Source organism: Eumetopias jubatus, unplaced genomic scaffold (assembly GCF_037043125.1).
Source record: "Eumetopias jubatus isolate StellerSeaLion01/CBP00866 unplaced genomic scaffold, mEumJub1_p1.0 scaffold_3, whole genome shotgun sequence".
Classification (NCBI taxonomy): domain Eukaryota; kingdom Metazoa; phylum Chordata; class Mammalia; order Carnivora; family Otariidae; genus Eumetopias; species Eumetopias jubatus.
In genome coordinates, this window is record NW_028274809.1 from 57,661,153 (window position 1) to 57,684,216 (window position 23,064).

Genomic DNA, 23,064 nt, shown 5'->3' on the forward strand with positions numbered 1-23,064 from the left:
ACCCTCATCTGCCAATGAGATCAAGAGGAGGAGGAATCAGATCCAAACTGGGCCAGTCAGGGTCTTGCCTCCTGGAATTTGCATCTTAAGCAGTGAGGGCTGAACTGCACTTATGCCATGTCCCAAAGAAACTGTCCTCCTACCTAAAACCCAGAGCTGCCCCAGTTTTTATCCAATCAGAGCCAGCACCAGGACTAGAGTGAAATAAGTGAGGCACTCACCTGGAGTACAAAATTTAAGAGCACTCTAAAAGACTCAGTGATCTATTTTTAACTTTCTGAGGAAACTCTATACTGTTTTCCAGAGTGGGTGCACCAGTTTGCATTCTCACCAACAGTATATGAGGGTCCTTTTTCTCCACATCTTCACCAACGTCTCTTATTTCTTATGTTGTTGATTTTAAAAGACATTCTGACAGGTGTGAGATGACATCTCATTGTGGGGTTTTGATTGGCATTTCCCTGATGATCAATGATGCTGAGCATCTTTTCATGTGTCTGTTGGCCATCTGTATGTCTTCTTTGGAAAAATGTCTATTCTTCTGACCATTTTTTTTAATTGGATTCTTTGTCTCTTGGTGTAAAGTTGTATAGTTCTTTATATATTTTGGATACTAACCCTTTATCAGATATGTCATTTGCAAACATCTTCTCCCATTCAGTAGGTTGCCTTTTGGTTTTGTTGATTATCTCCTTCACTGTGCAGAAGCTTTTTATTTTGATGAAGTCCCAATAGTTTATTTTTCCCTTTGTTTTCCTTGCCTCAGGAGACATATCTAAAAGATGTTGCTACAGCCAATGTCAAAAAAATTACTGCCTGTGTTCTCTTCTATGGTTTCTATGGTTTCCTGTCTCACATTTAGGTCTTTAATCCATTTTGAATTTATTTTTGTGTTTGGTGTAAGAAAGTCGTCCAGTTTCATTCTTTTGCATGTTGCTGTCCAGTTTTCCCAGCACCGTTTGTTGAGGAGACTGTCCTTTTTCCCACTGGATATTCTTTCCTGCTTTTTTGAAGATTAGTTGACCATTAGTTGTGGGCTCATTTCTGGGGTTTCTATTCTGTTCTACTGATCTATGTTTTTAGTTTTGTGCCAGTACCATAATGTCTTGATCACTAGTTTTGTGCCAGTACCATAATGTCTTGATCAGCTTTGTAATATAACATAAAGTCTGGAACTGTGATGCCTCCAGCTTTGCTTTTCTTTTTTAAGATTGTTTTGGCTATTCAGGGTCTTTTGTGGTCCCATACAAATTTTAGGATTGTTTGTTCTAGCACTGTGAAAAATGCTATTGGCATTTTTATAGGGATTGTAGATTGCTTTGGGTAGTATAGACATTTTAACCATATCTGTTCTTCCAGTCCATGAGCTTGGAATGTCTTTCCATTTCTTGGGATCATCTTCAACTTATTTTATCAGTTTTTGTTGTTGTTGTTTGTTTGTTTATTTAAGTAGGCTCCATGCCCAGCATTGGGCCCAAGGTGGGGCTTAAACTCACGACCCTGAGATCAAGACCTGAACTGAGATCGAGAGTCAGATGCTTGACTGAGCCACCCAGGTGCTCCTCATCAGTGTTTTACAGTTTTCAGAGTACAGGTTTTTCACCCCTTTGGTTAGGTTTATTCCTAGGTATCTTATTGGTTTTGGTGCAATTATAAATGGGACTGATTCCTTAATTTCTCCTTCTGCTGCTCCATTATTAGTGTATAGAAATGCAACAGATTTCTGTACATTGATTTTATATCCTGGGACTTCACTGAATTCATTTATCAGTTCTAGCAGTTTTTTGGGTTTTCTCTATAGAGTATCATGTGGTATTTACATACAATAGAGTATTACTCAGCCATAAAAAAAGAATGAAATCTTGCCATTTGCAATGACATGGATGGAGCTAGAGAGTGTCGTGCTAAGTGAAATAAGTCAGTCAGAGAAAGACATATGGAAAACCATATATCATACCATATGATTTCACTCATATGTGGAATTTAAGAAACAAAGCAAATGAGCAAAGGGGAAAAAAGAGAGAGAGAGGCGATCCAAGAAACAGACTCTTAACTATAGACTTTCTGTATACAAGGTAGATTTATTCAGGTAATTAGAAATTGTTCCAAGGAAACGTTTCTTTAAGGTTGTTGTGGAATAGTAATTTAGTCTATGAACTGCGTACTAAACTGAGAAGTGTATGAAAAGCATATCTAGTGTGCTGATTTCCTACTCATAAAACTCAGCTGTAGATGATTCACAAGTTTTGAACAGATTGTCTTCCCAAGCTCTTCATCCATTTCTGAGCTGTGTGCTCAACTCTTGGACCATATTTTCTCAAAGCGTGTTGTACATGCTATATGAGTCCATAGGCTCATTCCCCAAATCCTATTTGAATATAGTCACAAATCCAACCTTGAAGATAAAAAGGAATAAAAACATTTCTTGAAAAATAATTATTACTAATAAAGTAAATAACACTTAATTATAAAAAGTTTTTTTTTCCTTTAATTTAATTACAAAACTTGCCTTCAAGAGAAAGTACTTGTATACAGATGTTGGAGAAATGGTCAATTTGGAATTTCTCTGGAAATTGTGAGAGAAACTTCTAGATACTTCCAAGGGCTTTAGTAGCTAATGAGGAATGTTAGCTGATTCTCTCTCATTTCTGAATTCACTTTTACCTGTGGTTTTCCTCATCCAACCAAGTGGGGATAACTGATGAAAAGGGTTTTCCATAGTCACAATTCATTATTTAGCTTTGTTGTTTTAGATCTTACAGCAAGAGGTTCTTTCCCCTGGAATTTGGGGTACATAGTGCTTCAGACTCCTGACAACCCAATATAAAATCCAAACATAGTAAAGAGAGAGGGCTGTCTCTTCTCATTTTTCCTTGCCCATTCATTCTCCCAGCCATAGGTTCCCATGTCCAATCCCAGCATAATCAGTATGCTTTCTTAAAGGAAAATAATATTTTTGCAGGTCTTGTAAATCAATGAGTTTCTTTCTCATGAGTCAATGGATTTCTTTCCTTAGTATTTTACTTTTTATTTATTTTAAAAAGCTCAAACAAGGGGTGCCTGGGTGGCTCAGTTAGTTAAGCATCTGTCTTGGGCTCAGGTCATGATCCTGGAGTGCGGGGATCTAGCCCCACATCGGGCTCCCTGCTCAGTGGAGAGCCTACTTCTCCCTCTGCCCCTCCGCTCATGCTCTCTCGCCCTCTCGCTCTCTCTCAAATAAGTAAATAAAATCTTTAAAAAAAAAAGTTAAAGCAATTTTTAACCTAAAAACCAATGTTTTAATCTAAAAGTGCTCGAAGATCTCATAGCCCAGGTTTGATGATGGGACAAATAAAATAATATATACGCTTAGATTTATAATCAATGAAATTGATTTATAATGTAATTCGAACTCTGTGCAGAAACTTCCCCAGTACCAATCTAACTTTGTAATAGGACTCTTCTATATTTTAAAAATCAAATCAGATACTTCAGAAAACTGGTGATAAAAGGGGTGGGGGGGAACCAAGCTCAGAAATAGAGTGAAAACCTAAAGAAAAATAAAGAAAAAAAAAACCTAAAAAGAAATAAATTTAAAAATTTAAATAAAGATAAATTTAAATAAACAAATATAAAAAAAGATCACGACATCTACAAACAAATGCAGCTCATCCACGTTTTCCAGTTGTAAAGCACTGCATGTGTAGAGTCCTTAGGAATGGCTTCCAGCTCACCAAAGAGAGAGTGCCTCGCTGCATGCCAAATTACAGCGCTAAGGCAGATTGAGGGAGAATTGTTGATTATTTTTTAATCATGCTCTCAAGCATCTACAGATGTAAGGAAGCATGTGGCCTCAGGCTGAAGCTGTTTGCAAACAGCAGGATTGCCTGGCCCAAGAAATGGCACTTGCTGTGTGATGAAAGCTGCCCCTCTACAACCGTGTTTGGTGAGCACCTATGCCCTGCTGAAATTGGCATAGCACATTCTTCATGGGCTTGCTGCCAGCCTAACAGATGGGCATGAATGTAACCCTGCCAAAGAACCAGTGTGTGCAGTGAGCTCACAACTGTGGTTAGATTCCTTTCCAAGGATGTTGCATCTACTTAAGCTGCCCAGCGAAAAATTTACGATTTACAGGTCTTCAAATGGCATTAATGAATATGTAAATTAATTTTCCAAATTAGTAGTTCTCAAAGTGTGGTTCCCTGGACCAGCAGCATTGGCACCATTTGACTGACTCCTGGAAATTCAAGTTCTCAGGCCCCACCCCAGACTTGTTGAATCAGGAACTCTGGGGGTAGAGCCCAGCAATCTGGGGTTTAACAAGTCCTTCAGGGGATTCTAATGCACATCTCAAGTTTGAGAACTACTGCTCTAAACCATGTTCTCAAGTGTTTAAATTATTTGAGATTTTTTTTTTAAGATTTTATTTATTTGACAGAGAGAGACACAGCAAGAGAGGGAACACAAGCAGGGGGAGTGGGAGAGGGCGAAGCAGGCTTCCTACTGAGCAGGGAGCCCGATGTGGGGCTCGATCCCAGGACCCTGGGATCATGACCTGAGCCGAAGGCAAACGCTTAACAACTGAGCCACCCAGGTACCCCTACTTGAGATATTTTTTTAAAATACTGATGCCTATGTCTTAGGCCCAGAGATTCTTATTTAATTGGGATAGGGTGCAGCCTGGGCCTCAAGAGTTTTTAAATCTCCCCAGGGGATTCTAATGTGCAGCAAGGTTTGAGAAGAGCTGTTCTAACTACTCAGAATAGCTCAAACAAGCTTTGAGGAGAAGTACTTCAGACCTTCCCAAACGCAGGTAAGTCTTTATTGAAAGGACATTTATATAGATCTTTACTTAAATAATATTTTGATTGGTCCACCACTTTAAGCCCCTAGATAAGATGAAGTTTATGTAATCTGTGGCTTTAGGGAAAGCCCTGTGTGCTCTGTGAGTTACTTTCAAGATGACCCTCCCTCATAGTGCCATATTTGTTTGTTCCAGATTTCATATTTCAGTGTGCTCTTTCAGTCTCATTGACTTTGACATCTTCTAATGTAGTATCTCAAAAGTCTCTTCTGGTAACTCACACCTCTTTGTCTCTCAAATACTGAAACCTCACCTTCTTCCCAGGTGGGAGGAGATCTGATACCCAAAAATGTAAGCTTCAGTCTAAATTGAGATTTAGAAGAAAAAAAAAAAGCCCCTTTAAGCTTCAAACTTACCCAGCATAGTTAGCATAGTTGTAATAGTATAAGTATTTGACTAAGAAGGGAAGAGTAGAAAAACTTGAAATATCCACCAATTGTCTGTGCTTTCACTCCCTGTTTCACATGAAGGCACACACAGACATGATCATATTTGCACATCCCAGCAGAGCAAATGGGAGAGGCTGCTGACCACCTGGCCGCTCTGAAGGCAAGAGATCAGGATCTCACACACACCAGATTCACTCTTGGGAAGCTCTGAATTGACAATTCAGGGTCATGGATGAAATCTTAATGTAATCTGTGGAAAATGAGACAAATATTTGGTTTCCCTTCAATTTTTCAGCAACTCATCTATTGTAAGATGACGATGATGGCCCTTCACACTACTATTGACTTTGTTGAGGTCCAACTGAACACTGAAAAGAAACAAAGGGAGGTGATAGGTTGAGTGCACTCAGCTTCCTGTGGCGGCATCTCAGTTCTGGCCCCTGCCAGCCGTGGGACTTGGGCCAGTAACTCAATCGTGTTGTACTTCAGTTTTCCTACCCACCAAATGGAGAAATGATAGTTCCTATCTCATAGGATGGTTGTGAAAATTAAATGGGCTAATGTATGAAAGCCCAGTGTAAGCTGTGATTAAGCGGTCACTATTCTTATTAAGAGTAGTTATGCGCAATGATAATGTTGTGTGGACCTATTACTAGCCCTCAGCCTCATCTTCCTTGCCTTGGTCTCGCCTGGCTCCAACAGATGGACCTAGTGAAGGAATGGCCATTCAACCATTCTAGCAGATGAACACAACAGGGCACAACAAAGTCCAGGGACATGGTTAGGCATGCTTTGCCCTCAGAGAACAAGGTTCCAGGCTGGGTTCAGCACAAAGTCTCTGGGTCCTGGAGCAATATTCTGACTTGGTGGTTTTTAATTGGGGTGTCTCAACAACCTAGGAGGTGTTTGGAAATGTTTGGAAACATTTCTGGCTGTACACAGCTCAAGAAAGCTACTAGCATTTAGCCAGTGTTGCTACATTTCCTCAAATGAATGCAAACCAAAATGGCAGTAGCACCCACATTGAGAACAAAGTCAGAGCAGGACCAGTGTGATGACTGGGGCATAAGGCAAGTCACCAAAAGAGAGACATAAGAACAAGAACTAAGAATGAGCAACAAAGTAAAACTGAGGCCTATGGCAAGGTTGTTTATAAAGGAATACCCTTCCAATGAAAATCTATGGAGGGAAGGGGACTATCTTAATCTATTTGGGCTCTTATAACAAAACACCACCAACTGGGTAGCTTACAAACAAAAGAAATTTATTTCTCACAGTGCTGAAGTCTTGAAGTCCAAAATCAAGGCACCAGCATGGTCACCTGTTCTGGTGAGGAACCTCTTCCTGGTTCATAGCTTGCACCTTGTTGCTACGTCCTCACATGGTGGAAGGGGCGAGGGAGCTCTGTGGGATATCTTTTACAAGGCCACTATTCCCATTCATGATGCCTTTACCCTCATGACCTCGTCACCTCCCGAATACCCCCTACCAATACCATCGTCTTTGGGGGTTAGGATTTCAACATATGAATTTGGGGGAGACACAAACATTCAGACCACCAGAGACAGAAGCAAAATTGGGCAGAAATCAGCTGCTTCAACTGACTCTATGGAAGTGCTGGAGCTAGAATGGTCTTTTTTTTTTTTGACAGAGAGAGACACAGCGAGAGAGGGAACACAAGCAGGGGGAGTGGGAGAGGGAGAAGCAGGCTTCCCATGGAGCAGGAAGCCCGATGCGGGGCTCGATCCCAGGACCCTGTGATCACGACCTGAGCTGAAGGCAGATGCTTAACAACTGAGCCACCCAGGCGCCCCTAGAATGGTCTTTCAAAGTTGTCTCAAGATGTCAGTGTCTTTATATTCCCCATTAATCAATCACTGGACATGGGTTACCCTGGAAAGGGTATAACCTTGGGCAAGGCCATTCTTCTTGTTAGGTCATTGCTGAAGAGGCTGACAACTGAAGGTGTCTGCTGACAACACTCCTAATAGCTGGGCTAATAAGTTCCATTAAAAGAGGATCTGAATGGCGTGTAACAGGGGTACACAAAGTATGTAGAATAACATGGAATCCGAGTGGTGAGTGCCACAATGCTCTCTTCCAGGTCAGCTTTCAGCATGAGTTTCCTGACCAAACATACTAGTCCCACGTTCAGAGTTCGGTTGATGGTCTCTGTTATAGGGAAGTTGCATTTTCTCAGGACGATGCCCACTTAGCCTTACTTGGAATGGTCTGAAAGAGGGAATTGGTCAATAAAGCCATGGAACTTTTCCAGACTCTGAAGCAAGACACTGGTTGTCACATTCTCTGTTCTTGCATGCTCAAGCCCAGAGTTGGACAGTTAGTATGTTCAATCTTCTGGCTTAGTTCCATCCCACTGGTGTGCTAAAGAGAACCTAACATGGCTATGTTTAGGTGCTGCCTCTCTCTCCTCTCATCAATCTTGCCTAAAAGGGACAAACAGCAGCCTCTACATAAATCTCTGTCATAGAAATTCATAAAAAATAAAAAAAATTTAAAAATTTAAAAATTTAAAAAAATAAAAAACAAAAATAAATAAAATAAATAAAATAAAAAATAAAAAAATAAAGAAATTCAGTTGGTAGGAATGGGCTTTGGACACCAGTTCTGGTTTATTCAGTGGTCCAGACCTGCCTTGAATGCACTTGTTTGGCTTGGACTCTATCAATTCACCCAGTCTTGGACAATCTATTTTTTGCAGGGTCTGGACCATGTCCCTGATCCCCACATGCTCTCATTTAAAAAAAAATGGGTACAGAATTTGGGAAGATGATAAAGTTCTGGGGGTGGATAGTGGTGTTAGTTGCACAATAGTGCAAATGGTCTTAATGTCCCTTACTCTACACTCAAAAATGGTTAAAGCAGTAACTTTTATTTTATGTATATTTTACCACAATTTTTTAAGACTCAAAGCAGCACTATTATTCTCTCATATTACTCCTATTCTAGTTAGTTTGGTTGCAGGGGGACAAATATTCCCTCAAGTTTCCACAAGTAATGGCTGTTTATTATAAGAGTCAGGGTGGATCCAGGACCACATAGCAATCAATGAACAGGAACTTGACAGGATCAGGAACCCAAGAGCCCTCGGGGGCAAGAGCTGGGACTCTTCTCTCAAGTACTCCATCACAAACATGCCTCAGCCTCCCCCTTCCCTGCTTCTCCTCACATCTCTTGCTACTCCTTGCACTAAAAACTGGATCCTTCTTCTCTTGTCTTTTCTCCTTCTCATAGCTTCTGCTTAATTATTGTCTCACTTTCTTCAAAGTATGGCTTCCTTTTAACCCAGATTTTATCTTGGCCTCTATTCTACATTATACCCCCTCTATACATCCTTTCTTATCAGTTCCTTTTGATACCCAGCTCATATTTTGGTTCCCAAATCAGGTTCCCATGAGTAAGCCTGTGATCAGTCTGGTTGTCCCTCATCAAATAGAGCTTTTTAAGCCAGGCCACCCCACAAGCTGTCCTCAGTTTATATTGTGGCTCTCTCCAAGTACATATGAGAAACAGACTCATATGGTACAAAACACAGCCACCTTCAACTGCCTCTTTGGCAGAGGCGGTAGGCATAAAAGACACTGTGACAGCCATGTCCAGTACAACCTCATTTTCTATACCTTCTTTCCTTAAACTCTAGAATAATAACCACTTCCAGGCAGAGTCACAGCAACTGCGTCTGGGTCAGTGATACCTCTGGTGTATATTTCAGGGGCATCTCTCTACGGGACGCAGCTAAAGGCCACATGACTGACCTAGAGGTTACATTAGCAGCAATACCTGCAGAAGTCTCCCTTGCTCTAGAGATCACCAGTCGTACCCATATCAGAGAGCATGCCCTAGATGAGTACCCATGCAAGATAAATTTAAAATACTTAGCTTGATTTTATGGCACATTTTTACCCCGTTAGTTAATTATTATGTTCCTAATTTTGGCATGGCAATAATCCAAAAACTTCTTTAGACAAATATATCATTTTTAATCAACAAATTATTCTTAGTTCTTGGTTATTAAATCTTATTAACATATCTAGCACATTTGGGCTATAGCAAGTGCACTAATTATTAATGTTTTAAATAGCACATAATAGTTTATTGTGCGGGTAACATGGTAAGTAAGATATTCTCCAAACTTGGAGACATCAGATCTGGCTGGCTGAATCCTGGAGAGCAGACTAAATTCATCAGCTGGCTCAACTCCAGCTCTGCAGGGCTTGAAGCTTCTGGGCAGGAAAACAGGCAGAAAAGCTGCATTGTGGGTGCCCCCAAGTGGGTACATTTTGATGTGCACGCTGAGGATTTTCTGGTCAGCTCCTCTCTCATTAGGTTGCGTATGTGAAGTGTTTTTAAAGGTGAAGAAAGCTATTAAAGTACGTATGTTTTTCAGCATACATCTCTTATACATACTATCAACTGAAGCAATACTTAATGATTCAGATTATCACAAGGCATTTGTTTTCAAGCAAATATCTTACAGGAAAGTTTTCAAGTTATGCTACCATTTAAAAGTGTGGAATAGAAAAAGGATGGACTTTAGTGTCATACAAAACTTCACTTTGAACTCTTAGCCTCTAATGAATTGTGTATCCTTGGGCAATCTACTTAACCTTCATAATCCACAATTGTCTCATTATTAAAATGGGAGTTAAGAGTATTAGAAAGAGTACTTACCTAATAGAGCTGTGTTTTAGATAAGACAATACATGTAATGGTATAAGGATAGTGTCCAGCACATTATAAATGCTTAATTAAGTATCATTTATCATTTTTTTCTTATATACAATATTGTTTGATTTATATATGCAAAGTAAAATATTTTTATTGAGATTATTTGAAATTCTAGGAGCTCCCCAATTCCCTTTTTGATTAAATTCATCTCTTGCTTAAATTAGCAATTTATAACTTATGACTGAGAACTGAACAATGTGTATGACTGTGGGAGTGAAAAAGAGTGAGGTTGACCTGTATTCCTCAAAACCATTAATGTCATGAGAGACAAAGAAGGGCTAAGGAAATGTTCTAGATTATAACAGGCTGTGAGACACAACAATTGAATGCAATGTGTAATTTTGGACTGGATCCTGTATTAGAGGGAGAAAATCCTATAAGGACCTTACTGGGACAACTGATGAAATTGGAATGTGGACTGTAGATTGAATAAAAATATTGTATGAGTTAAATTTCCTGAAATTGATAAGTAAACTGTGATTATATAAGAGAATATATTTTCATGGTTGTATAATTGACACATAACATTATATTAGTTTTGGTATATAGCATAATGATTCAATATTTTTATATAGAGCATCTTCTTGTTCATAAGAAATATACATAGAAATATTAAGGGGCATGATGCATGCAACCTACTCTCAAATGGTTTAGAAAAAATGTGTAATATATCTGTGTGTATGTGTGTACAGATGATAGATGTCTGTGAATATAGATAACTCTATACATATGCTCTGTGTGTGCATGTGTGTGTATCTACAGACAGAATAAGAAAGAGAATATGAAAAAGTATAGAAAATGGTAAAAATTGGTGAATCAGGACAAAGAGTAAACAGTAGTTCTCTGTACTCTAAATTTAGCTTTAAAATTTTTTATATAAAAATTTGAAAAGATAGTGAAGTAGTCCTCTCAAAAAATATCTAGTAGGGGCACCTGGGTGGTTCAGTCGGTTAAGCATCTGACTCTTGATTTCAATTCAGGTCATGATCTCAGGGTCATGAGATCAGGGTCGTGAGAATGAGCCCCAGTCAGGCTTGGCACTGGCATGGAGCCCGCTTAAGATTCTCTCTCTAAAAAAAGAAGAAGATAGCAGGAGGGGAAGAATGAAGAGGGGGGAATCGGAGGGGGAGACGAACCATGAGAGATGATGTACTCTGAAAAACAAACTGAGGGTTCTAGAGGGGAGGGGGGTGGGAGGATGGGTTAGCCTGGTGATGGGTATTAAAGAGGGCACGCTCTGCATGGAGCACTGGGTGTTACATGCAAACAATGAATCATGGAACACTACATCAAAAACTAATGATGTAATGTATTGTGATTAACATAACATAAAAAAATATAAGAATCAATAAAAAAAAAAGATTCTCTCTCTCTACTTCTCCCTCTGCTACTCCCGTCCCCTCTCTCTCTCTTCCTCTCTTAAAAAAAAAAAATCTGGTAACTATCTAGTACTTTGAGACAAACCCACAAAATTATTGCAAATTATGCTATATGTTAAAGGAATGTCTACTCTCTAAAGACCACTGGACTATATTAACTAATTCTTTTTGAAACTGAGAATTAAGGCATAAATGTTTTTCATGAGGAAGAAAAATTATGAGCTATAAGAGCTCAACAGGACCTTAGAAATCACCTAGTCCAGGCTTCTTTCAAAGACAGAAAATCATTCAGATTTCCTTAAAAACACATCACTCACTCTTAATCTACAGGATAAATCACTTGGTATTCATTTGTTGATGGTTTAAATTACATATAACTCATTATTCTGAAACCTGTAAATAAAGAGAAAAGAATCAACTATTTATTCTGTCTTTTCTGTCCTAACTGTAATATAAGGTGACAAAAATAGATGATATGGGCAAGTTCTTCTTTGTAGAATAATTCCAGCTAATAAATGAATAAGAAATGATAGAAAAAGAATATCACCATACTTCAAACCTAAGGAATAATGGATCTCAGAAATAATCATCAATGACTGCTAAAATCATCAAGTAAAAAGCTGATAGGGAACTTTATAATAGATAAATCAGGCTGACCTCACTGATCAATTTTAATATCAGAAAAAAGACAGCCAGACATTATGTATCTCCTAAATGGTGCACATAGGAAGTATTCAACACCACCTATAAAGGATATTTTAAGAAGAAAAAAAGCTGACCAAGCCTCTAGATCCATCTACCAATTTACAAGAAATATAGAATTCAGATGAGGGTGCTTGGTGGCTCAGTCATTAAGCGTCTGCCTTCGGCTCAGGTCATGATCCCAGGGTCCTGGGATCGAGCCCCTCATCGGGCTCCCTGCTTGTTGGGAAGCCTGCTTCTCCCTCTCCCACTTCCCCTGCTTGTGTTCCCTCTCTCGCTGTGTCTCTTTGTCAAATAAATAAATAAAATCTTTAAAAAAAAAGAATTCAGATGAACATGACACCATAAGGATAAAATTAGCAAAATCCAGAATGTGGAAAATTCTATGTGATAAACAACCAAGTTCTTCAACTAATAAATTTGAAAGAAGAGTGAAGGAGAATTTACAGGTTAAAACAGACTTAAAAGATATAGTATAACTAATTACAATGCATAGAACTTGTATAGATTCTTCATTTCAACCAACCAAATTTTAATATTATGAGACAATCAGGGATATCTGAACACTGGCTGCATATTTAGTGATATTAAGAAATTATTGTTCGATACTTTAGGTATGATAATGGTATTGTGCCTATGTTTTTCAGGAAAGAGTCCTTATAGAAACTCATACTTAAACATTCATAATTTAAATGTTATGATTTCTGAAATTTGTTTCAAAATAACATGGAGTAGATGGGAAAGAAGTGGTTGAAAGGAAGAATAGAAGAAATGAGATTGACCATGTGCTGATAACTGTTGAAGCTGGGTGATGGGTAGGAACCATCATACCATTCTCTTTACTTATGAATGTGTTTGAAATATCCATTATAAAATTTTAAACATTATTTTTAAAAGATTGAAGTAGCCATGTGTTTACTGAAACTGAAATACTACTGATACATACATTCATTGAAAAAAATCAAAGTACAACTTGTTTGTTATTATGGAAAAATATATGTGTAATTTACCATTTTAATCATTTTATAAAGATTTTATTTATTTATTTATTTATTTATTTATTTATTTATTTGAGAGAGAGAGAGAGCACAATTCCCCCTTTCCCTTCCCCTCAGCTCCTGGTAGCCTCTATTCTATTTTCTGTCTCTATAAATTTGCCTATTCTAAATACAGCTTATGGGTGCCTGGGTGGCTCAGTCGGTTAAGCATCTGCCTTCAGTGCAGGTCATGATCCCAGGGTCCTGGGACTGAGCCTTGAGTCAGGCTCTCACTCAGTGGGGAGTCTGCTTCTCCCTCTTCCTCTGTGATCTCTCTCACTCTTGGTCTCTCTCAAATAAATAGATAAAATCTTAAACAAACAAACAAATAAATAAAGCATATAAGCAGAATCATACAGTATTTATCCTTTTGCATTATTTCACTTAGCATGTTTCCAAGATTCATCCTTGTTATAGTATGTATCAGAATTTCATTCCGTGTTAAGGCCGAATATTCCGTTGTGTGTATATACCTCATTTTGCTTATCCATTCATTTATTTGTGGACATTTGTGTTTTTTCCTCCTTTGGCTACTGTGAATAATGCTGCTGTGAACACTAGTGTACAAGTGTCTGCCTCAGTACCTGCTTTCAGTTCTTTTGAGCATATACCTAGAAGTGGAATTGCTGATCATATGGTAATTCTATGTTTAACTTTCTGAGCATCCATCACACTGTCTTCAACAGCAACTGCACCAGGTCACATTTCTACCAGCAATGCACAAGGAGTCCGGTTTTTCTACTTCTTTACCAACAGTTGTTATTTTCCTTTTTTTAAATAATAGCCATTCTAATGGGTGTGAAGTACTATCTCATTTGATTTGCATTTCCCTCATAACTGGCGATGTTGCGCATCTTTTCATGTGCGTATTGACCGTTTGTATATCTTGTTTGGAGAAATGACAATTCCTTTGTCCATTTTTTAATTGGGTTGTTTGGGGTTTTTCATTGTGTAGTTGTAAGAGTTCTTTACATATTCTAAATATTAGTCCCTTATCAAATATCTGATTTGTAAATATTTTCTCCCATTTTGTGGGGTATCTTTTCACTCTCTTGACATTGTCCTTTGATGCACAAAATTTTTAATTTTGATGAACTCCAACTTATCTATTTTTTTCTTTTGCTGCCTGTGCTTTTGGTGTCCTATCCAAGAAATCATTGCCAAATCCAGTGTCATAAAGACTGTCCCTTATGTTTTCTCCTAAAAGTTTTATAGTTTTATATCTTACATTTAGGTCTTCAAAATGGATTCATTTTGAATTAATTTTTGTATATGATATAAGGTTAAGAGTCCAACTATTTTGCATGTAGTTATCCAATTTTCCCAGCACTATTTGTTAAAAAAAGAAGATATAAGTTTTTATTAAAGAAAATTTTAAACTATATTCATACACTTCCACGTAAAAACATAGTGAAAGATCTGGCAAGATATACACTATGCTATCCTTTTTTTTTTTTTTTAAGTAGGCTCCACACCCAATGTGGGGCTCAAACTCATGACCCTGAGGTCAAGAATCACATGTTCTGTGGCACCCGGGTGGCTCAGTTGGTTAAGTGTCTGCCTTTGGCTGAGGTCATGATCCCAGGGTCCTGAGATCCCTGCGGTGGGCTCCCTGCTCAGTTGGGGGCCTGCTTCTCCCTCTTCCCCCTGCCTGTGCTCTCTCTCACTATCTCTGTCTCTCTCTCTCAAATGAATAAATAAAATCTTAAAAAAGAATCACATGTTCTACCAACTGAGCCAGCCAGTCACCCTTATACTATATTGTTAATAACGATTCCTTCTGGGAAGGAAAATAATTTGGGGAGAACAATATACTAGAGCTAGAGTTTTTGCTCTATATAATTTGATATTATTTAGATTACTTACAAGCCTGTGTTCATATATTACTTATATAATTTTTAAAAGGTAGTTCTGGTACAGTATTTTCCCTGTTTGTCTTTAAGAGAAAGTTGATTGGATGTTGAAGCATGGGACGAGTAGGCCAAGGGTTGATATTCTGGCAAGCTAGAGGTCCAAATTAAATTTAAAAAACTCTGAGACAGAATTGCAGCATGGGAAGGAATTAGCAGATCTCAAGGGTAATGCTGTTTGTCTAGATAATCTGGCAGGTGCAATAGCAAGCCAAGACAATTAAGAAGACTTGGTCCTAATTCTTAACCTTCCACCTACCCTGCAATCTCTCACCCTGATTTATTTTGTTTTTAAGCTTCAGCTGTATTTGGGTAGCATATATTTTGCTGATATATGTAAGGACGTAACTGAAGACTTCAGAGGTCTCTGTGAACTTTGCCAGAGCAAAGCAGCCAGAGGTACAAAGAGGTTTTCATGGGATGGTTTTTGGAGGCTGAGAAGTGGACCATTTTGGCCAGACCAGAGGGTTTTAGTAGCAGACTGGTAGGGGACAGGGGGAAAAAGGCTTTTAATTTTACATTAACTAGTATGTATTTTATTATAGAGTTTCACCAAAGAAATATCTTTGGAAAACAGTCTCACAATTGTGTTTAATAAATGAATAAAATGTTTGTTGAATGAATGACACGTGAATCCGAAGAAGAGATGAAGACAAGTAGACTAGGTAAGAGTAGACTCATACTAGCGACATTGGCCTAAATAGAGTGGTTTCAGTGGGGGAAGAAAAGACAGGAATACATGGAGACTTGCTGCCCAGTAAGTGCCTGGACAAGTCCCTGAACAGTCAAGAGGTGTGAATACGGAAGCCTGTGACTTTTACCCTCTGGTAAGCTATCAGTGAAACTAACTCATCATTGGACTGACACTGCCTCACATTTCCTGGCCCTCCCTCTTCTCCCATTCTGGCCAACACCCTATCATTGATGACTCTCTTCTAGCTGACCTCTTCCTACAGGGTTTTGTATACCCTAAGAGCAGTGTGGAGGCCAACCTAGAGAGAGATTCCTAGCTCTTCTTCTAGAAGTCAGTGTGGTTCCGAAAGTGTTCTGTTGCTTTATGCTCAACAGCATTTCAGCAACATTATATATCAGCTTCCTGTTTCTGCCTGCCTAGAGATATTAGCCTTCCATCTGATACACTTCTGTCCATGTCTTGGGTACCTGGCTCTTTTCCTATCCTCCCAAATTTTGGGTGCTCAGGATGGGCCTGGTCCTATGATCTAGCCAGCCAGCTGGTATACCTTCTATGCTCTCAGAGATCATGCCATCATTTGTCAGAGCACACTCCTGCTGCTCATCTCCCTGGCCTTGTACTAAACTAAGATCTATAATGAATGACCCATCCCATATAATGCCAGGCAGTTCAGCTGCCTGAATTCCAAAATTAAGTCCCCACGCATCTTTGATTTGATTGACTGATAACCTGTATTGGAATCAGACAAAAATTTGACTATATTAGTTTCCTATGGTTGCTGTAACAAACAGAAATTAATTATTTTCTGTTTCTGAAGTGGGTCTTACTAGGCTCCACAGAGTAATGATAATCCAAAAGTAAGAAGAAAATAAAGTATTACTTAGCATGGTACACTTGTACCATATGGAAACCCTATAATTTCCAAAACTGATATAAGACCCTGTATATATCATATGGCTCTAGGGCTAGGAATATGGCCCTTAAAGACCTCACCAGGGCTAGAATAGCTGAAAAGTTTGATAAGCAAGAGTCCTCTCAAACGTCTCTCAAACATTTTGTTAGTGTTGTGAAACTTCTTATCTCTTAACCCTAAGCTGTATATCTGGTTCCATTGCATATAGATGGATTTAACTTCTTGAAGGACACTAGGACATATAATTATAATTGATTGTCTTAAAAAAATAGCTGAAATTGACATAATGCAATCACATACAAAAAACTCCAGCCAAGATATAGATAAGGTATATACACAGGCACACACACATAGTGCTTTAAAACAAGGATAGCCTGGGGTGCCTGGGTGGCTCAGTTGGTGAAGCGACTGCCTTCGGCTCAGGTCATGATCCTGGAGTCCCAGGATTGAGTCCCACATCAGGCTCCCTGCTCAGCGGGGGGGGTCTGCTTCTCCCTCTGACCCTCTTCCCTCTCATGCTCTCTCTGTCTCTCATTCTCTCTCTCTCAAATAAATAAATAAAATCTTTAAAATAAATAAATAAATAAAACAAGGATAGCCTGGGGCATCTGGGGGCCTCAGTTGGTTAAGTGCCCAACTGGTGATTTTGGCGATTTTGGCTCAGGTCATGATCTCATGGATTGGGATACTGAGCCCCAGGCTCAGTGGAAAGTCTACTTGAGATTCTCTCCCTCTTTCCCTCCCCCAACTCACACAGGCACTCTCTCGCTCTTAAATAAATAAATAAATCCTTTTAAAAAATAAAACCGGGATAGCCTTCCATAGACAGATTAAAGTTCAAGTATAATTTAAAAAGCATTGTGTAAGGCTACATCCAAGCCCATCACCAAGAACTGAAATTCAACATTTAATAATGCTTCCCTGGGTCACCTGGCTGGCTCAGTCAGTAGAGCATGTGATTTTTTTTTTTTAAAGATTTTATTCATTTATTTGACAGAGAGAAAGCAAGAAGGGAACACAAGCAGGGGGAGTGGGAGAGGGTGAAGAAGGCTTCCTGCTGAGCAGGGAGCCTGATGTGGGGCTCGATCCCAGGACCCTGGGACCATGATCTGAGCCGAAGGCAGATGCTTAATGACTGAGCCACCCAGGCACCCCGAGTATGTGATTTTTTTATCTCGGGGTTGTAGGTTCGAGTCCCATGTTGGATACGGAGATTACTTAAAAATAAAATCTTTAAAAAATAATAATAATGCTTCCCTTTAGTTTAATTAATTCAAGTACCACAGAGGGGATAATGTAATAAATTTTATCAATGATTGTCTCCAACCCCATTGTACTTAGTGCCTATTAATGGGCCAAGCATGTTCTAGACTCTGTGGGTACAGCAATGAACAAAACAAAGTCCTTGCTGCCATGGACTTACAGTCTAATGAGAGAGCCAAACAAATAATGGCAGGTAGCAGTAAGTGTTATGGAGACAGACAAAGATATGTAAGGGATTCAGGAAGGCCTCTCTTAAGAAGAGACTTGAGCAAAGACTTGAACAAAGTAGAGTTGTAAACCAAGTGAATATCCAGCAGAAAGGTGGTCCAGGCTAAAGGAACAAATGTGCAACTCTATGAGGTGGAATATGGTTGGCATGTTGGAGGAACAGCAAAGAGACCAGTGCACGTGAAGCAGAGTGATCAAGGAGCTTTTTATTCATCTATAGAAACTCTCTGTACTTACCCTGTGTAGTTATGATACCAATTAGATGCAGTTAAATTCATTTGTTTCATTTACTTTCAATTTGGGGGGATTTTTTAAACATTTACTTTCATAAATGGTTTGCATGCTTCCAAAATCAAATCTACAAAGCAAAGTATAATTCAAAGAAGTCTAGCTTCTATTCTTATTCCCTCCAACCTATTTCTCTTCCCACGGGTAACCATCTGTTGATGGTTGAAAAACCTTCTAGTTTTTCAACATAGGAAATACATTTGTAATTCCTTCCACTTCTTAGATGCATTAACATCCATCACCATCTCCCCACCCTACCTTCTGAGGTAAATGGTAGCGTACTATAAAAATATGGAATATTTGAGTTTGTGTGTTGTCCTTGCACAGGGACCATGTTAATCTTCTCTATCATTATAATGCTGGTATATGTGCTGCTGAAGCAAGCACTAAGAGATGAATATTTTACATGGGTAAGAGTTCAGAAGCTGGACTCTGCCGGGAGAGAGATGGCTTCAGTAGGTGCCACCGTGGAGAAACTTGCATAGTCAATAGTCACCATGAAGATAGCAGGTGCCTGCAGAAAGAACAAGTGGCTCGGGATGGACCAAAGGCATTGAAAAAAGAAGTGAAAAAGAAACTGCAGATGGACATTGCCTACTTCACAACTCCAACTTGAGGCTGCTTCAGTTTATGAACCATTCCTGCCAATATTATGTTGTCTCAAAAGAATGGATCAATAAAGGGTGCTAATGTTTTGGTTTTTCAATGAATTCATTAAGCACATGAGAGTATAAACTCAGAGTCCTTCATAAACACATAAAAATGTTTGAACAAACCCATGTCACAAACCGAAAAATGTTCCTGTTTCTCTTAGTTTGAATTCTGCAATACTAGAAAGAAAAGGCATTCTAGAGGTCATTCTAACTTGTCCAAAGAAACTAATATCTTAGTCAAAAGAGAAGAACAAAAAAATTATTTCAAATTACTTTGTATATACTAAGCCCCTTATATATTATTGAGCAAAAATGTATTGAGTGACTACTATGTTTAACTCTGTTAGGTGCTGTAGAAGACATAAATAGAATTAGACCTTATCCTTGCCCTTGAGAATCGTACCATCTGTGCCAGTTATTAACTTATGGCTTCTCAGCTACAAATCCATCCTTCTTTGCCTTGCTTCGTTATTCTAGAGCTGGACCCTGCAGGCATTTCTGCTTTGACAACTGGCAAAATGTTAGGCATTGCCAGGAGAGGGCTATGGAAAGACTCTGTGAGGCCAGAGCTGGAGGAACCAACTTTTCTTTCTTCTGGTGTGGAGCCCATCGGTTGGTTTGCAAGAGAGGCCTGGTTATGTGCACCTCAGCAGTCTTCCTGGTTTATTTGTGGCTGGTACCTCCAGCAAGTTCCTTCACCACAAGTTGACTATAAGTTCCTGTGACAGCCATGCCCTCTCCTCTAAATTTCCAAATTCTTCCTCTCTGTTCACTCTTCCTTAGCCAAGGGTAGTAGCTATTCCGACAGTTGCTACTTCTGCACCCCTTAGAATCCACTCTATCCTTCTTAGTAGATACCTTTTATTGGTTAACAATCTTTACATTAAATTTTCTTTGTCAAATTACTAAAATGGTTTTGTCTCCTAGTTGGTCCCTATCAGATATACCAGATATACCATGGAATATGGAAAAAAGACAGTCCTAAATTAATGTAAATTCTGTGGGAGGAGGGCTATTTCTGCTGTAATCACAGACTAAAGACCAAAAGGCATCAGAGATGTAGACCCATTAGTCTGTGTTGTGTTCAGCTGCATATAACAGAAGAGACTGACCTCAGTGGCTTAAGCAAATAGAGGTTTTTTTTCTTGTATAACATGAAGTCCATAAACAGACAGTAAATAGCAGCTCTAGCTACTTAAAAAAAAAGTTAAGAACTCAATCTCCTTTTCATTTCCAACTTCTCCATCCTTAATGTTCGGTTTCTGTACTCATGGGTACAAGATTGTTGCTTCACCTCCAGACATTGGATCCATATTCTAAGCAGGAAAAAAAAAAAAGGGAAAGAAAAAAAGAAATGAGCCAGTTGAAGTTATACCCTTTGTATACATTCTTAGAGGCAATACCAAGTAACTTTAACTTACATATCACTGATCATTCTTAACTGTAAGGAAACCTGGGAAGTTCAGTATTTTTTAACTGAACAGGGTTCTATAACCAAGAAAGAAAGGGAGAACATATGTTGTATAGGCAACTAGCCATAGAAAGATTAAGTGAAATTAAGTGAAAAATGGGTAACTTACATACTCTTTTATCTATTATTGAAGTACAGTTGACATACAATGTTTTATTAGTTTCAGGTGTACAACATAGTGATTCGACAAGTCTATACATTCCTCAGGACTCACCACAATAAGTGTAGTCACCACCACAATAAACATATGTCACCATATGTTATTAAGATATTATTGACTATATTCCCTATGCTGTGCCTGACGGACAAGAGGCAAAAGAGGGACTTGATCTCATATCTATATACTTACTCATTTTCTTCTAACATAGTCTTTCTATATTAATTATCAACTGTGATATAAAATTGTCTTTTTCCTCAATAACTAGCATATCTTACCAGAAAAAAAGGATGTAATAATATTTAATATATTAGTATATCGTTTTCATGTAATTCTTTAATATAAATTTTAGCCTGGACCATCTGGACCTCTGAAAGGCCATAAAAAGATGCATTTACTTTTAATTCCTTACTAAATCTTTGGAGTCATTTAGTAAATACTTTATTTATTCCATGGCATGAAAGTAGCTAAATAATTTTAAAGGAGTCAAAAATGAAGATTAAGGACAAAAATTTCTGCACTAGAAAGTGATTAGTAGCCTAGACAGTGTTAGGTTTTATATAAAGGATACCAAGAAATGTTTTCTTTCTTTTTTTTTTATTAAAAGATGTTATTTATTTATTTGAGAGAGAGAGCATGATAGAGCATGAGCGTGGGGTGGGGGGGAGAGTGGTGCAGAGGGAGAAGAAGAAGCAGGCTCCTTGATGAGGGGCTCAATCCCAGGACCCTGGGTTCATGACCTGAGTCGAAGGTGTGACGCTCAACCAACTGAGCCACCCAGGCGCCCCCCAAGAAATCTTTTCTAAACAAATCAGCCCATCTCTCTCATCCGAGCTCAAGTCTGTCTCAGTGAGGCACTTTCTAAGCAGGCCAATCTCTTTTCTGAAGGTGTTTCCCTTATTACACACCATACAACATAGTCCTAAAACAGTTACTAATTTGTGTTTTTCTCCAATTTTTTATATACCAGTTCAATTTTTCATATACCCCAATTATAATGTAAACTCTTATATTTTCCTGTATACTTACTATGTTCAAAGAGGACACAGTATTTATTTGGAGCTCACCTTGACTGAATGATCCTATAGCATTAGTACAGGTTTAGAGGTTCATTTTCCTAAAAAAGATAAAATGATAGAAAATTAAGACCAATAATATGAAACAAAATTTTAATAAGAAAAGCGAAATAGTTTTATAACAAAGCCCAGAATATTTTTAACTTACATTTCTGATTTTTGTTTCCACAAATAATATATTTTTAAATCACACTAATGTGAGAAGGCTGGTGAAAACTTCACAGGCTATTAAAATGGAAACTTTCAAAAGCAGATAATTTAAGCATCTTTCCATGTGTCCAGGTTAGAGCGATCTTATAATAGTTTTACAATAACAATCCTACCCCACCCCAGAATTTCAAGGAAAGGGGAGTCAGTGCACAAAACATGTGCTTCTATCTGATTTGCTCTGAGTTATGCCTGGAATTCTGAACTGAAATTGCCCACATTAAGATGCTGCTGCCTCCTGATTACTTTAAAAAATTAATTTAAAAAGGGGCACCTGGCTGGCGCAGTGGGTGGAGTATGCAGCTCTTGATCTCAGGGTCCTGGGTTCGAGCCCCAGTTGGGTGTAGAGATTACCTTAAAAAGAAAAAAAAAATGCTGCTGCCACCACATGGATCTCAAAGGAGTGGATTTTTTTTAAATTTTTTTTAAAGATTTTATTTATTTGAGAGAGAGAGAGCACATGAGAGGGGGGGAGGGTCAGAGGGAGAAGCAGACTCCCTGCCAAGCAGGGAGCCCGATGTGGGACCCGATCCAGAGACTCCAGGATCATGACCTGAGCCGATGGCAGTCGCTTCACCAACTGAGCCACCCAGGCGCCCAGGAGTGGATATTTTGAAGACAGTATCTTCTTGTTTCAGTTATCTCTTGCTGTGTAACAAACCACCCTAAAACTTCGTAGCTTCAAACAATAACCTTTTCATTGCTCTTGATTCTGTGGGTCAGGAAATTTAGGCAAGGCTCATTTCTCTTCCATGTGGTGTTGGCTGGGAAGGCTTGATTGAAGCTAGAAAACCCAACAGGGCCTCACTCAAATGTCCGGGGCACCTCAGTTCTCTTTTATGAGGCTTTTTTTCTGTCCAGAAGGTTTCTTATCTACTAGTCTTATCTAGTAGTCTAACCCATGTTTCTTGATGTGATGGTTGGCTTCCAAAGAGAAAATGAAAGCTATGAGACCTCTTATTAGTCCAGAAGTCACACTGTCACTTCTCTGGGTCAAAGCAAGTCATAAGATTAGCCCAGATTTAAGGAGAAGGAAAACAGACTCCATTACTTGATGAGTGGCAAAGTCACAATGCAAAGGGGCATGCAGGATAGGAGGGAT

At 38.7% G+C, this 23,064-nt stretch overlaps 1 non-coding gene across 1 annotated transcript; it reads right to left on the bottom strand.

Moving 5' to 3' along the window:
• Window positions 1-18,683: 18,683 nt before the first annotated feature.
• LOC114226164 (U6 spliceosomal RNA) lies at window positions 18,684-18,785 on the bottom strand. The gene has a single exon (XR_003612691.1). It is a non-coding gene; the product is annotated as a U6 spliceosomal RNA (small nuclear RNA).
• Between the last annotated feature and the right edge of the window lie 4,279 nt (window positions 18,786-23,064).